The following is a 17583-nucleotide window of genomic DNA, read 5'->3' on the forward strand; positions in this document are numbered from 1 at the left end:
CTCAAGGGACATCACGTCAGAGGCTTCCAAGGCTGCTCCAGCGCCCTCACCACGTCTTCCCCGAAGGCTTGGAGAAGGGAGTGTCCTCTGGACTCTCCTTGGGGTATAACTCGGGGGGTAGGTGAGCAGATTGTATTGAAAACACCCACTGCAGCCATCCCATCTCCCCAAGTCCATTTCTACTTCCTTCGCTATCGGCCACCTTTGGGTCCAGGTTTTAGTAAATGTACCCAGAAAACCCCTAAAACACACAACAAAATAACCCACAACTATAAAACGATGAGAAACACTCTCAACTGCTGAGCTGACGCACTGAGGTAGAATCTCTGGTGAGGGAGCTCACGCCAATAAATAAGGCCTGACCCAATACCACGTTGCTTTCACTCTGATCCAACATCCTCATGAATCTTTTAAGCACATGGGACCCAAGTTCCTGTTGATATAAATTAGCAAAACTCTGCAGGTGATGGATGACATTTGGCCACAAATCCGGAAGCCATGAGCAGTGGCGGAGGTGGCCCCTGGGAGAACTGGCAGCCCCTCTGTGCAGCTCAGGGACATTTCTTAGTAGGTTCTATAGACAGGGAGGGTTTTCCTCTCAGGCGGAGAGGGAGGGTTGTTTGGATTTGCAAAGGCGGCTTATAGACTTAGGGTAGTCAAAGTTGTCAAATTCATTAGATTACACCCATATGTCCCCACCTCCATGTTGAGGGTCCCATTCTCCCAATTCCTCCTTTCTTGCAAGACTGTGAATGCAATTTGCATTATAATTCAGCCACCCCAGGATTTGGTGTTGGGCTTGGCTTTCGGAAATGTCTACTCTGAGGCTACAAAAGGTAAGGATTTCTTTCAGGACCACACAGGGAGCGCACACTTACTTACACACACACACACACACACACACACACACACACATCTCCTACTGCTCTATGTGCTTGTTCTAAGGAGAAAAACATTCTAGACACATGACATTCTGCTACATTTCGGGTTCTCCCATCAGATGGGGACCGTGGGTGTCTGCCCTGGGTGGTCTTGCCTGTCAACTGTTGGATGCTCAGGGCTGGGCATCACCGCCTTCTTAAAGCCACATCCAGCCACTCCCCCTGCTTCCTGGAGATGACCACTAAAGACGAAGGGTCCCGCTCAGAGCACTGGTTAATAAAATAAATAAAACTAGCATACGGCCTCTGGCCCAGCACCCCCACTGCTGTGTGTACGGCCCTGAGACATTTCCCCAAGGGACATAAAGAGATACCTGGGAGGGTATTCCTCCCGGCTTCGCTTGCAGTTATCAGGAACCGGGGCAGCCTCGTGGAATGTGAAAGGGAAGTGTGGGCGGTGCATATGTGGAGTCCCGTGGGGCAAGGAGCATCACACAGATGTTCACAGAGCAGCAGGGAGACAACCTACAACCCAGAGTTGAGGGAAAGACAGAAAATGGGAGCGAGGCCTCCGGCCAGCACCACTGATGTGAATTAGTCAGATGCACGGGGCCACGTTCCACTTTTCACAAATACACGCCTATGTACACATCCAAGGACACACACTAGAGGGCAACGGGTGGGGGTGGGGAGGAGCGGGAACAAAACGAACCGAGAGAGGAGATTTGAAAGCATTAATGACAGAGGGTTCGGCTGGAAAACAGTTTACCTCATGCTTCTGCGCCCCCAGCAACAACACCAATTTAAGAGATATTGGAAAAAGGAGGAGGAAGAGGGGGAGGAGGAGAAAGAGAAGGAGAAGAGAAAGAAGAGGAAGGAGGAAGTGTGTGGGGGGGAGAGTGTGGGAAGAGGAATGGGAGAGAGGAAGGAAAGATATATTTGCACGAACAGCTGCGCAGAACTGTTCATAGAAGCTGTATCTGCAATAGCCCCAAACTGGAAACAACCGAAACGCCCTTCCATGGCCACACATTCCAACCAGCTGTGGCACAGCCACACTCTGCAGTGCTATCGAGCAATAAAAAAGGACAAATTAGAAACTGGTCACCATCTACGGCCTGGTGATTTCAGAGAATGAGAGAGTCGCCTGGCTGGTGCTGGAGCAGCGAGGCCTGAAGATCTGACTCCCGGTTCTGAACTGGGGCTCCTTCTGCGCCTGAATGTGTGTGTGTACAGAGAGTAGGAAAGCCCTCAAATATTCCTGCTTAGGTGGGCTTGCAGCAAGTTGCCCGATGACTCAGCACTCAGTTTCCCTTGCTGTGAAATGGGGACGCAGTGTGTACTTCCCGCATAGATGGGCGGCCTCCTTGCAGCACCAAGCCTGTGCACTCTCCCCAGTGCTGCCCTGGGCCTGGAGCAGAGTTAGGGTGCCTTCCCTTTGGGTCTAGGGCCTGGGGTGTTGGCTTCTGCCGCACTCTCAGACTGACCTCGCTGTGAGTCCGCGGGCTGGTCTTTCTCCTCTCTGGGCCTGTTTCCTGTTCTGTAAAATGAGGGTCTGGAAATGTCCGCCTCTGACTGCCCCTGACTTGACTGGCGACTCTCAGCTCCTTCCTCAGGCGGAGGGCAATCAGGGACAGTCCTTTGCCCGGCTGCCAGCAGCCCCTGGCAGGGATGGCACTGATCCATTTACCTTGAAGACTCCAGGGGCATCTTGGGCTCTGCGTGGGCAGCCTGGCCAGGGGGTCTCCTGATCCCCACCGTCCCTGGCCTGATGCCTTCCCCCGGGCACAATGCTGCCTGTCTTCTCTCTTCGAGATCTGGGTTAGATAAAGTGTCTACTTTCTTCTTTTCCCTTATTTTCTAGGAGTTGTAGCAAATTCTGCCCCAAAGAAAGCTGCCAGATCAGTGGGAACCTGGTATTTTTCAACAAACTGAGCTCAATGGGATTGTCCACAGGAAAAACAGCCCAGATTGGTTCCCAAAACAACTCACCCCAATGCACACATGGCAGAGGCAGTAGGTTCCCGGGGTGCAGAGAGCACTGGGGCTCAGAGCTGGGCACTCTGGGCCTAGAGCGAGAAGACTCGGGTGTGAAACCAAACTTTGATGTTCATCTGCTGGTACCTTAGAAAAATGACAATTACTAATCATAGGCCAGAAAGAGCTTTCGTGAGCGCTGGAATAGAAGATTCAGAAAGAGCCTGGCCAAACGTCTGGCACAGGGAGAAATGCTGGCTGTTTTAATACCAATTTATGTGCACGTCTGTGCGCATATACAGAGGGTGCCAAAAACATGTATACACATTTTAAGAAAGGAAAAAAGTATTAAAATTTTAATGCTCAATATATAGCGATAACAAGAGATGAATATAAGTCACATTTGACGTCTGCAATTACAAGAGGTGCTCAGAGTGGTTACCGTCAGCGTCCAGACACTTCTGATGATGGTGAACTACTGCTTGAGCAACGCTGACCAAAGTGTCCACTTTTATGTGTTTTTTGGCACCCCTGGTGTATATATATATATATATATTTTTTTTTCCCCAGTAGTTATGGTATAAATATATATATATATATATATGACATTATACATATATATATAAAACATTTGAGATATATATATATATATATATATATATATATATATATACACACACATATATGTATACTTAAAAACTGATATCAAGCTACCTTTATTTATTTACTCTTTACTTGATATTTTAAGCTAAACATTTCTGTGTCTTCAGTGTCCTGGGAGGGACTGGTCTGAAAGGGCTGCATGATATCCCCTGTGTGGACCCACTATGACTTATGACAGCAATCCCCTATCACTGGGCACTTAGCTTGTTTCCAGCTCTCCACCACTCTAGAAGGGCAGGCTTGGACTTTGAACCCAGGTCTGCCGAGACCAAAGCCCAGGACAATTGCATTACCCATGAGGCTCTCATACAGGGCTGAGGCTTCAGTGCCTGTCAGTCTCTCTGTGGTTTCCCCAACGCCACCTCTGCCTTCTTTGTGCTCCCCATGGCTCCTCTGTGGCCCTCTCTCCAGAAACCCAGTAGGCTGGTGGCCACCCACATCTCACTGAAGAGTTACAGATATACCTTCTTTAGAATCCGCATCCATTCCTTCCCCCACAGGGCCTGTGTGGATGGAGGGGAGGACAAGAGGGATTCAGGGACAAGGGAGGAGAAGAGGGATTCAGGGACAAGGGAGGTGAGGGAAGATGCCAGATAAACATGGGCAAGAAGAATGGTATTTGCTGAGAATCTTTTTCACTTTTTGTCCTTCATGGCTTGGCCCAGAGCTTCAAAGCATGTGTTCAGAAGTTTCTCTGGTAAATCTGTTTTTGTTTTCCTAAGTGGGAGAAACCCAGTGTCATGTGTTTCTGGATCTATTTACTCCACATTTAAGAAAACATTGCTAGGGGCTGGGAAGGAATCAAAATCTAGCTGGTGGCTGTGCTGGATGAAGCCCCTCTTTCTGCTGTGCAGCCCCATGACCCGGAAGTGAATCTCCAAGGGCAGGTGGTTTGTAGAAGTCAGAACAGCTAACCTCCTACTTCACTGACGTCCTCAGATCTCGGCAGCCCTCCTTTCCCAGAATCCCCTCTCCCAGCTGCCAGAGTGATTGGTCTAAAATAGAAACCTGACCATTGCATCCCCTTTCTTACAACCCACAAAAGTTTTCTTTCTGTCCTCAAGGTACAACCAAACACGTAAAGCCTGGGGCCCACACCTCTCTGGGACTCATCCTCTCCTGACCCCGCCCCCCTATAACTCCCACATTCTGCCCCCTCCGAGCGAGGACCTGGAGTGCCCCCACACTCTCCTTTCTCTGGATAGAGCTCCTTCTGTTCTCTTGGACTGGAAGGCACATCCCCGATTGCATCTTCTTTGACCTGGCCCCTTCCGAATAGTAGGGCTAAACCGCATGGGTCAGGCAGTCTTGGCTTTGTTCCTGGGTCTGTCACTTTTTATCTGTGTGGTATTTGGCAAGTGACTCAACCTCTCTGAGCTTCACTTTTCATACATTAAAACGGGGCTAATAATCACACCTACCTCAGAGGGTCGTGATGGAGATTAAGGGAGCTATTAATCAGAACAGTACCTGGCACCTACTAAGTATTCCATAAATGTTAGAGTATTCCCCACCTCAGGCAGCACCTCCTTTGGAAGATTACAAATGGCTGGAAATTCTTTGATAATCATCTAGTGAAAGGTAGAGTCTAGTTCTACTCCCCTTGAACCCGGGCTGGCTCGTCACTATTTTGACCGATAGAGTACAGCAGAAATCACTCAATTTGGGGCCTCACCTTTCAAAGGTGGGACGTCTCCTCCTTGTGTCTTGCAGCCAACTGGAAAGTCCCTGAGGCTGTGTGGAGAGGCAGCCGTGCTCACCCAAGCCCCGCCTCCAGCCATCCCTGCCAAGGTGCCATCTTGAAGCAGTCCTCTGGGACGTGGGTGCTGCAGCCCAAGTGTCCCAACTGATGCCGTGTGGCTCAGAGATGAACTGCCTAGCTGAACCTTTCCTGTGTTCCTGATCCATAAAATTGTGAGCAAAATACGATGGCTGTTTTAAGACAACCACTCGGGGTCATTTTTTTTTTTTTTTTTTTTTTTTTTTTTTTTTTATACAATGATAGTTAACTGAAATGCCTCCTCTACGACGCTTCTTGGGTTTTCCAGTCTCAGACTTCTGTTCCACCACAGATAGTCACCTCCAGCTTTCAGCTCCTTCTGCTACCTCCGCATTTTTGTTTTCTAGTCCGCAACTTCTCCTGGGATGGTCTCAAAGTCAGAACTCAGCCCTTTTCTTCATGTACACATGCGGCACACACAAACATACACATACACAGGGCCTCTGAATGGAACACAATTTACCATAAATCTTCAAGGATATGGAAGGAATTTATCCCAGTAATGCACACAACTTCACATGAAACAGAATTATGCTCATCTCTCATCTTACTGGGTCACCAACCTCTCTGCCATGTGGCCTGGCTTCTCTCTTTTCTCCTCTCCCCTCGACCTTGAATCCATCTTTATTTCGAACACTCTTGATTCCTTGTCTCTTATTCATTTATGCCCTGAAGGTTCCAATGTCAACTCAAGCTTCTGATCAAAGTCAGTCCCTAAACAAACATCTGTGTGAAAATGAAAACCTTCGGAGACAGACTTCTTGGACGAGCATTATCGAAAATGGCCCAACCCCAGCCCCCAGCCTTTAACCTGTCTTTATTGTTTTCAAAGCATAGATCCCTACCAAACACTGTACACATTTTACATGTTTATTATTGCTTCTCTCCTCGTATGAATGTAAACTTGAGGAGGGTGGGAACTTAGTTACCTTTATTCTTAAATCTACAAAGTCCAAAAAGTGTAGATACATCGCAAATGACTATTTTTGCAAATGTGAATAAATGTATGAATTGAAGGGACTCTGCTGCCAACTATGAGTACCTTTCAAACAATGTATTCTGTGACATCATTAATGATCTGGAGTCTAATTATTGTTAGAAATTGGGGTGTCCACAGACTGGGCCCAAAAGAGCAATCAGAATCGACAAGATCAGAACTCAAGTGAGGGACAGGGCAGCCATGGCACCCCACCCCCACCACAGCCCAATTCCACGAAATTCTCTTTTCTCCTGATGTCTTGCTGTCTTCCTTATTCTCTGCCTAACCACGGCCATGCCGGAGGTTTGCTGCTAATGCTTCCGGGTTAACATCTTCCAAGCTTTTGCATCTTTAAAACAGACCCATGCTCTAAGGCCCATGGATTTGGGAGAGGGAAGTCCTCTCTCATGGACCAGCAATGTTCTGGAGTTCATCTGGTGGTTTCTCCATGGCTGGCCCACCATGAGCTGTTCTCGTTGCCGTAAGTGTCGGCTAAGACAAGCCTGCCTTGGGCTTGGGGTAGGACTGTGGTGGGGGAGAGGACCGGAGGCCAGTGGTGAAGCTCAGACTTCAATCCCCTGAACCTCATGTCCTTGAGCTGTTGGTTTTGTATCCCTGCCATGAGTAAGTCTAGAAGAACAAGCAGACATTCCAGAAATGGAGGGAAAACCAGCCTCAGCCCTGTGAGTCTTCACAGCCCAGCCCAAGGTCACAGACTGGAGCTGAGACATTGTGGGTCATAACCAGACCGTTCTTATTTTACAGGCGGGAAAACAGGCCAAGAGGCCCACACCAAACTAACTAGGAAAGCTGGCTGGCGTGCTCGCTCCCACAGGCCCAAAGGCAATTGGAGGGGATGTGAAGTGGAGGCCTGAGCTCTGCTCTTGGTGTCAGACAGGGACTGACTCCTGTCCTGCTCTGCCACTTCTGTCGTGACTTCCTGTGAGTCTGTTAGCACCTCTGGGCTTCAGTCTTCTGATCTGTAGAATGGAACAGACACTCACCTCACAGTAGCTCAGATTAAATGAGGGAACGGACAGTGTTAAAAAAAAAACAGTTGACTTTCCCCTTGAGACCTTGCACTGAAGATTCTAGAGCCTGCGTCCTGGATGCCCTTTGTCACATTAACCCCTGAGAGGGCAGAAGGATAGGATGGGCCCTCACAGGAGTTCTGCCCCAGTCATTTCCGATCCTCTGGAATTCTCTGAGTTCTCCCCTCAGGGGTCCCCCAGCCATGACTTAGCCTGCTCGGCTAGGTGCACAGTCAGTGTAGAAACCCAAGGTCTTTGGGTTTGACAGGCAGGAACCAGAGCTCTGCCCTCCCTTTGGAGAGGTGCACATCTGGTGGGAACGGAAGGCTGCTCCCATGTGGCCATTTGGGGACAGCCGTGGTCAGCGGAGCCTGTGCTGCTCTTTTGGGGAAGTACATGTAGGTTATAGAGGTCACCTTCCTGGTGTTAGTGGTCTTAGGAAATTAAGAGGACTAATTAACTAACTAACTAACTAATTCTTCCTAGATGGCAAGCTCAATTCTGAAGCTCTAGAGACGAGCAAGACATGGTTAAGGAGGCCACAGTCTCGTGAGGAAGACAGACAAGCCCACCCATAGGAATGATTTCAATGTCCTGGGCTTCTCGTTCAACAACGTTTGGCAGATGCCTCTCTGTGTCGGGTGCTATGCTAGGCCCTGGGACCACTAAGTCCGAGAAGCCCAGCTCCTGCCTTCACAGAACACACAGACCAGTCCGGGAGGCAGCGGATTACATTGAAGAACACAGCACAGTGTGAAAAGAGGACAGTATGTGATGGGATCGCAGAGGAGGAGGCATCTCAGTCAGATGAGGGGAGGGCGTGGGGGAGGGAATCAGGGAAGGATGAGAAGGGTGTAGCTGCAGGAATAGGCACCAGGCAAGAGGAACACAAGTGGGTAGGAATGGAGGTGCAGGGCGGCAGTGGGCATTAGGGGAAGTACACACTTCACTCAGGTGGAAGCAAAAGGTGTGGGAGGAAATTGGGGGGGAGTAGACTGGGAGGCAGGCAGTGGCCACGCCATTGAGGCCCTTGGCTAGCTAAAGACCCTGGTATTTATCCTGAGGAAATAGGAGGACCCTGGCAGGGTGGAAGATAGATTGTGCTAATTGGGAGGGAATTAGGGTGGTGAGCCTCCAGGCAAAGAGAGGCAAGCAAGGATTGCTGAAGTCCTGGCTGAGGCAGTGGACGTGGAAAGAAGAAGCCTGCCATAAATAACGAACGGTTCAGGGAGTCAGAGTCCACAGAATTCAGAGACTAATTGACTGTGGGCGATGGGGAGGGGAAGGAATCTCCACTGATGGTCCATCTTTCCTTCTGGTTCAAGCAATTTGATGAATTATGATGTTGTTAACAGAAATTAGCAAGACTGAATGAGGGAGGGAAAAGCCTCAGGAATTTGGTTTTGGATGTAATTTAGTGAGAAGCTCATGAGACAGCCTGAGTGGAAATAACAAGTAGGCAAGTTGGCGACGCAGGGGGAGGCGTCTGTTCTGGAGACAAACTTGAATGTGGCGGCAAGGCAGAAAGGGAGCTGGTTTTCTGCAGCCACCACTCGACCCGAGAAAGATGGAGGAAGATGCTCTCACCACCTTCCTCCGTGTGCAGTGACCTCTCCTTGCCTGGGCAGCAGAGCCGGTCCTAATTCTGTGTCTGTCCTGTGGGCTCTCTTCTAACACCCATTCATTCTGGTCCTGAGGCTTCCCCCAAACAAAATCCCACAGACCAAGCTTTCCCATTTCCGTTCAGACATTTGTGACTAATATTCACTGAAGCTGCAGCCTATGGAAAAGAAGGCGAAATCTGGTTGCAAAATCCTTAGACGCCTTCCAGCAGGTTAAGACCAAAGTCCCATTGTCTCTGGGCAGGGGTGGAGTGGAAGGGGGGGGAGAAGAAGGAAGTGGGACCGCAGGGCCTGGCACCAGGCACGCCTAGAGGAGACACAGGTTCCAAGTTGGCTTTGCCCCGGGTGGACCAGCCAAGAACGAGGGCCAGCAGCCTCACTCCTGCAGCCAAAGACGCCTGCAGCACCAAGCGTCACGGAGGAAATCCTTCCAAATCCTTTATTTACAAAATCGTCAAGTAGCTGGGTATCTTTGGAAATAACTGAGTTGGTGCTTAAACTCTGTAAGGGTCTCTTTTCTGTTTCACCTTGGAGCTCATGCATTCCCGTGCTTTTAAATACCTGCTGTATGCCAAGGACTCCCGGATGTACACACCTTCCCCGCGAAGCCTAGACTCATAAGCATCTCAAGGACAACATGTTCAAAGCTGAGCTCTTGGCGGGACCTTCAACACGTCCCTCCCACAGACTTTCCGTGTTAATTAGAGCACCACCATCCACTAACTTGCTACACTTGGTCTTAGCCAAAGGCCGAGAAGCGACCTACTGCTCACTCACTAACGCCAGAAAAATGGGGATGTTTCTTCACTTCCTTGTCTATCCTCTTAACAAATCCTCTTGACGTTCCTTCTGAAATGGATCTTGAATCTAGTGATTCCTCTCCTTCCCTGTTGGAACCGTTCCGATCCATGCTTCCTCTCTGGGAAGGTAGCAGGAGCTGGCTAACGGATCTGTCAGAGAGGGAATGGGGAAGAATCAGCCCTGAGAATTTGCTAAGACGGAGGGTAAAGGATACCAACCTCTTTTGAAGTTTCTTTTGACCCAGGATATACTTACACAGATGGGATTTATATGAATGTTAATTTCAAATAAGTCTGTAAATATATACAGTTTGAGTGGTGAACTTCGCAGTTCCAGAATATTTGGGAAATGGAATACTCTAGTCACTTGAAAATGCTGGTTAATTAAAAAGTATGGCATTTATCATCTCTTAGAAGATCTCTCTCACTCTGTCTCTTCAAGAAATTAAACAAGTCAACGTTATAACATTAAGCAAAAAAAAGGGCAAAGTACAGTTTATTTATACGACATGATCTCAACTACAGAGAAAAGTCTAGAAGGAAAATATCATAGTTCACAGAGACTCTCAATAGTTGATGGAATCACGGCTGCGTTTGTTCATTCTGTTTTGTATTTCAAAGTTTTCTATAGATGCCTCTAGTTCTTTTATCGTCACAAAAATAAACTACTTTAAAATTATGTTTAAAAGCAATAATATAAAAATGGGCTGAGCGTTCCAACAACCTAGAATATACTACTGGACCCCAAGGATTTCAGGATGATAATTGTGAGTGTTGACTCACACTGTCCGTAGTTGGCTCGATCATAGAAGGTGGAGGAAGGAGCTGACCTCAGGGCACCAACTAAATGCAGCTTTTTGGAATCAGTTCTAGAAGATTCCTTATCTATCAGCCATTGTTATCAAGGCGAGTCTTTATTTTTCCTTCATTCATTCTCTCTCTCTCTCTCTCTCTCTCTCTCTCTCTCTCTCTCTCTCGCTGTGTTGCTCTGTTCATTTAGTAGCACATTATTATTATTATTTTTACATCATCACGTCAAGGCATTCACAGGGAAATAAAAATTCAGACAGTCTAGAAAGCTCAAGCATAGAAGGTGCACACCAGAAGTCAGAAGTTCCTATTTTTGACCTTTGTGTCCGTGGTTGCTTTGGTGTATAATTCCATAACATTAAATAATAGGCCCAGACCACTACATATATGAATATTAAACAATATAAATAAATAGCTGTTATCTCCTCCCCTCTCACCTTTTCCTTCTCTCATTCTACCTTCTTGATATTTCTAGAATATTCTGGGCTCAGAGCTCATGCAGTAAAATGATGTCTCATCGTTATGCTGATTTTTATTTCCCTGGCATGGGTTAGCCCTCCACAGTGCCTCATGCCTCAAACCTGTGCTGGCTTTATTTTCCCTCACTCTCCCAGGAAATGGCTGGCTAGGCAGAAAGGAGGAAACAGACATTTAGAAGCACATTCTATACGCCAGCGAATATGCTGCCTAATTTGTACGTTACCTTATTTAATTAAATGAGATAAGAAAATGTAATCTCCGTTTTACACATAAGGAAATAGAAGGTCAGACAGGTGTATTTACTTCCCAAGGTCACAGAAACAGTAGAATCACAGCTTGAACCAATGTCCGTCTGGCTCTAAAACCTATCCTTTCAAATGCTCTCCATAAGCTCCTAGGTTCATCTGAGGTCCACAGCCACCCTGTGGGACGTGAGGCAGGCTCCATCATCCCCTTTCCTCGACTCAGAGGGGTTGAATGAGGTGCTTTGTCACAAACGAGGTAGACTGGAAACCTACGGTTTCCATCATCAAGTCTAGAACAGCTTCGATCGTGGTGCCCGCCCGCCCCTTTCCCCTGGAGTTGGGATCACGGGGCTGGCTGGCAGGGGCAGCTATCACGTGACCTAATACCTTCCACTGAATCCTGTGCTGTCCAGAGCAGCAGAGGTGCCACCTGCTTTGCCAAGGTTACAAGACCCTCCTTTCGTCAATAGGTTGTCCCCCTGGTGGCTCGGGGAGGGGGGGTAGGTAGAGAAAGGGGAGAGACATGTGTAAAGGAAGGGACCCTGAAATCCCCAGGACAAAAATAACCTCACTTTCCCCCACCCCCACGTCCACCTTCCATCCAAGGAGAGGAGCGGCAAAGTTTCAGAAACTCTGAAATGACTAGAAGCAAAAGAAACCTATTCTGAATATTTGCCGAATATTTACATACGAATCTTCTTACATTTTCCTTTCCTGTTCTTAACGTATGAGCTGGCACCCCGACGTGGACAGCCACCCACATGCACACAGGATGCAGCCCAGCTACACGTGTGTCACATGCGCAGGCTCGGTGCCCATGGGAAACCATGGCCAGGCACCCGGGCCACAGACGTAGCAGTGTCACCGGGACGCGCTCTTCTTCGCCCCAGACCTTGAGTCTCTGTGCTTCACACCAGGAGTCTACATTTGGCCGTCTCCAGAGGCAGCTCCTGAGTTAAGAATTCGAGTGCAAGGGATTTATTTGGCAGGTGATTTTGGAAATACCATTAAGAGCATGGACAAGTAAGGAGGGACCAGGGGGAACATTATCGACCCACAGCGGTGACCCTTGGCAACAATTCTACTGTAAGCGGTGGCAGAGGGTGTAAAACATGTCTCAGAACTATCCCACCCGAGGCGGTAGGATGCTGGAATGTGTATCAATCAACTCCCTTTCTGGCATGGTTGAGGGCTAATGTGGAAAGAGAAGTAAATGCAGACTTCCATATTAGCTTGTCTGACGAGCAAGGGTAGGACACAGCCAGGCCAAGGCACTTGCCTGTTACATTGTCCACAAAAGGCTTCCATCCCAGCTCTGTCACTTCCTCATTAGATACCTCAGGCAATTCCTTTCTTCTCTCTGAGCCTCAGTTTCCCTCAGCTATCAAATAGGAACACTGCTGTTCCCCACAACATTTGAGTAGAAATTTGATGAACTAATGCATGTGACATATATTAACAACTTGCTAAGTTGGCTCTCAAGAGATTAGCTTTCTGTCTTGCCGCCTAAACTTTCCTCGTTCCTTTTCATTCTCTGCTTGTTAGAATGGCCCAGACTCGGTTCTCAGCCTTCTCTCTTCTCTAGGACACACCCCCCTAGGTGATCTCATCAAACTTGAAGGCTCTGAATATCATCTAGAGTAACACTCAGAGCCCCCATACTTCTGTGTCCTCTCTGCCTCCTTCTAAATAGATCTGGAATCTGATACTTCTCAGCTTGCCTGCTACCACCCTGGCCCAACCCCCCTTTATCTTTGCTTGGATCATTGCAATGGCTTCCTAACTCTTCTCTCTTCTATTCCTATTCCCTTTACAGTCTTTGCTCCATACAGAAGCCAGAGGGATGCTTCTATAATACAAGTCAGACCATGTCATCTACACAGTCTTCTAACGCCTTCCCATCTCGTCTAAAGGAAAAGCCACACTTTGCATTGGCTTCCAAGAGTGACTGGACCCCTTGACCCAAATCTCCCATCTTATCTGCTCCCTCTCTTTTTCCTGTTTTCTCTTCCCCAGACACTCTGACCCCCTCCTATTCACCCAACTGCCTGAGCATCCTCTGACCTCAGACGTTGCATGTGCTGCTCCCTCTGCCTGGAAGTTCTCTCCCAGAGACCCACTGGCTAACTCCTTCACCCCCACCCCCCAGACTTGGCTCAAATATAACCACTCAGTGAGGTGTAACTTAGCATCTTATTTCAGATTGTGATGCAATTCCATCTCACCTCCTCTTCCTTCCCTGTTTTTTTTATTCTTTGTAGCACTTACAACCATTTACTGTACTGCAAAATGTTTGTGTTTATTTTATTCATGTCTATTTTCAAGCCACCGACCCCCAGTAGAATGTAACCTTACGAGGTAATTTCTCTTCGCCTGCTCTGATCACTGATGTGTTCTGGAGCTGTGCCTGCAATACAAATGCTCATTCATTTGTAGAATGAGTGAATGAATGAATGAATGAATGATATGGTTAAAAGCCAGCCTGTAGGAGTCATATGCATCAATTCAATCTTATTTCCATAACTTATTATCTGTTACCTCATATGCATTACTTTACCAATCTAAATCTTTGTTTTCTGATCTGTAAAATGGGGCAAAGTAGTACCTTTCTCTTACGGTTCTTTGAAGGGAGGTAAGATAAGATATATTAAGTACTCCATGCCTGGCACAAAATATGCTCTCAGAAAAAGGTAGGTTGTTTGTTTTGTTTTTTTTAAATTTCTCTTTCATCTTGTTCTTTGGTGGTTTCACATACATTTTAGTGGAAAATCTTCTAACAGCTTATGGCATAATAGCACATGTAAGAAAACAAACCAAAAAACACAACATCGTAGGATGCAAAGTACATGTAAAGTATTAGCAGAATTATGTGAATCTACACACACCCACTCACAGAGGCAAAGGCCAGAAGAAAATATGTCAAAATATTTACAACGGTTATTTCTGGAATTTCTTTTAGGATTATGAGTGACTTCTAATTTTTTATTTACATAATTTTTGCATTAAAAAAATGTCCATAATGAATTTGTGTGACTTTTACAACTGAAATGAACATTTTAAAAGGACAAAAAGAAGCCCTGGATGAAATATGGCTCTTTCCTCAGGCGGTTCTTTTCAACTTGAGTCCTCACACCCCAGTCAAGAATTGTTCTGATCGTGTTTTAAATCTTGTACGTCAGGGAGTTCGCACACTCTTGCTGACAAGCCCACATGGGTCTTCTCCAAAGCCACTTTGTCTCCCTACATGTCAAGTGGCAGCTCCCGTTCGCGGAGGCAAAGTGCCCTACTCCAGCACCTTCCTGTAAACTGCCCATTATAGCATCAGGAACTACAATGCAGAGCAACCAGAAATAAGAGGCAGCAGGCACTTCAAATCAAATCATCTATCACTTATTCCCTTTCCAGTATCAGCCCAAAGAATGGCAGGTTGCGACCTGGGAGCTGGGTTGTAGTCCAGCCCTGGGCCGGGCCTGCCTGGCCGCTGTTTCTCTGAGATCCCAACAGCCAAAGAACAAATCCTTAGAAGAGATCATTTCTATTCAATGGGTGTCATTGGGGGACAGATGAGGGATGTGATCCAGTCCCCATCAACTTCTTGGGTCAGGGTGACAAGTCCCCATAGGGAGTGCTAGCGAGTAGGACCTGGGGGACTTTGAAGACCCCCGCCCCAGGACCTCCTGGGGCAAGTAGCGGTGACTTTAGCTGGGGATATCTTTGAGTACGAAGTGAGCTGTGTTCTGGGGAGAGGCCCAGCAGGAGGCAAGCAGTGGATGTGCTAGAGGCTTCCATGGCCCCTGCGTGCTGTGGGGAAGGAACATGGGTCTTCAGAGGCAGCCTGAGGGGGCTGAGCTGATTGGAGGGTGAGGCCCACGGTCATGAGCGGCTGGCCTGCGGCTTTCAGAATGAGTCAGGCACTGGCTGCTGACAGTGGCATTTTCCACCCCAGGCCATATGGGCTATTCTGAGCTGCAGAGGAAACTGCTTGGCCAGAGGGAGCCCGAGAAATCTCAGATCATATACAAATGTCTCCCTGCCCCACACCCACCCGACCTCCGGCTCTAGCATATGTTAGCTCTGCTACTGGCCCTGGGTCGCCATGCAGACACTCGTGTGTACACACGCACGCACGCACGCATGCACACACCGCCACCAGCCCCAGCTCACTGTGCAAACACGCGTGTACACACGAACACACACACACACACAACCTCCAACCTCACCATATTATTCTTCTCCCCTCACACATAAAGAAATAGTGTTTATTCACTTACTCATTCACATTGTGCTAGTGTAAGAGGAAGAGGGCACACAACCCTGGACCAACGGGGGCTCCCCTGGACACGGGGCCTTGCATTACGCTGTAGTCAGGGAGAGGCAGGATGTGAACCCATCTGCTCAAGTGCAGGCTAAGGAACTCCCACCACTGCAAAGCCTCTGAAATGTCTCGATGTAGCTCAAGACAGAAATGATGGGAAGCGTGATGCAGCTAATGAGGGCGGTGGCTCCTGGTTTAGACAGATGACACAGTGAGCCTTTCGGAGTAAGGAATGCAAGCTTGTGCCCTCCACCCTACTCACCACATGAACACAGACTGGCGGTGGACGGAGACAAGTCACCCGGTAATGTACAAGTAATAGGAATTCCAGATTCTTTCTGATGGGCAGGGAGAGAGAGAGGCCAGAGACTGGAAAGAGAAGAGGAACATACAAGACGCATTCTCACTAGAAGAGATTCATGAGTGAGTGGGAGGCGGGGCCTGGGCAGAGGATGGAAAAAGACGATTTTCTAGTGGTCGGATGGCCAAGAAATCAGAATACCTAGTGCCATAGAGCAAGTTGTGTCCTGATCTTCTGTGGACTGTGATCACCTTCAATCTGAGTCTGCCACACAAACAGGAGGGTTTGGGAAACGAAGAGTGAGGGCAGATGCCAATGACAGGTGAGGCAGGCATTCTGAGAGGAAGGCGTTAGGTGCAGGGGCCAGGCTGAGTGAGGGGACTGGATTCAGAGGTCACGCTGTGGAGGGAGAGAGCATGAGAAGGCCCATGCGTGGGGGACCTCCATGCTACACAAGTGGGGCCATTGCTGGGGTGTCACCAGTGGCTGGGCATCGGGGTTGGGGATGAATGCTACAAGGTCACAGGCATGGAAGTGGTTTTCTTGCTAAAGGGTAACCTCCAAAGCTGAGTTGGCAAGAGGAGAAGGCACAAGAACCCCACAGAGAGGCATGGGGCCAAGACAGCATATGTCTGTCCCCCCGCCCCCCCGGGGGCACTGCTTCTCCTGGTGAGAAGCCAGCCTAGTCAGTGGGAGGTTGCATAGACTGCTAAGGGCCAGGAGGTCTGCATTTGGGTGCCAGATGTTTACAGCTACTGTCTGGGAAACCAGCTGCAAGTGCTTGGAGACCTTGAGGACCCACTTCCATAGACGGAAGACCCAGGCTAGAGAGCAGCTCAGCTTGGGTTCAGCCCCTCCAGCTCTGAGCAGCTCACTGTCCAGCCAACCCAGAGTTGAGTTCTCTAGGTCACTTGCAGATATCTCCTTGCTCTCCTCAGAGTTTGTGGGGACAGCAGTGGGTTTCCTGAAGAATGAGGGATGGGAGCCTGAACAATTTATTCACATTAGAGGAAAAGGTAACCACAAAAGGGACTGGAGAGTTTGGGGCATGAGGTCATGGGTATAGGCTTTGAGCCACACAAATAAATGAGACACATTTTTAGCCCTCGAACTGCCAGAGGAGGAGACAGGCAAGGAGGAACTAATTACAAGCCAGTATTCTGAATGGTAAAGTGGTGATACTGACATTCTGTGGGAAAGTAAAGAAGAAGGCTCATAGCTGTCTACAGGGGCTAAGGCAGGCTTCACAGAAAGGCAGACAGGAAGAAGGAAGAAGTGAGAAGGAACTGAGGAGAAGGAGAAGAGAGGAGAACATTGCAGGCAGAGGAAACAGCTAGAACACAGCTGGAAATGTAACACTGCTTAACCCTGAGGCTGGGGTTGCCTCCAGCAGGAAGCACTTCTGCAACACTGTTCTTTCCTGACCTCCCCCAAGCTCATTGTTTACAACGAAAAAGACTAAGGTCTCAGCCAGGAAGTGCTGGCTTTGAATGTTTACCAGCCTGATGTACCCACTGTCTTCTTCCATTTTCCCAGCCGGGTTGAGGAGGGGGTGGCTAGGCTGAGAGCAATTCTGCCTCTTTAGAACGTGGACAGAGTCAAGCAGGAAAAATACAGCTTCCACACACATGTGTCCAGCCAGAGTGATAGAGATTTGCAGTCATCAGAGGAGAACTCAGAGAAGCAGGTATGACAAGGC

Source organism: Rhinolophus sinicus, linkage group LG12, assembly GCF_036562045.2.
Source record: "Rhinolophus sinicus isolate RSC01 linkage group LG12, ASM3656204v1, whole genome shotgun sequence".
Taxonomy (NCBI): domain Eukaryota; kingdom Metazoa; phylum Chordata; class Mammalia; order Chiroptera; family Rhinolophidae; genus Rhinolophus; species Rhinolophus sinicus.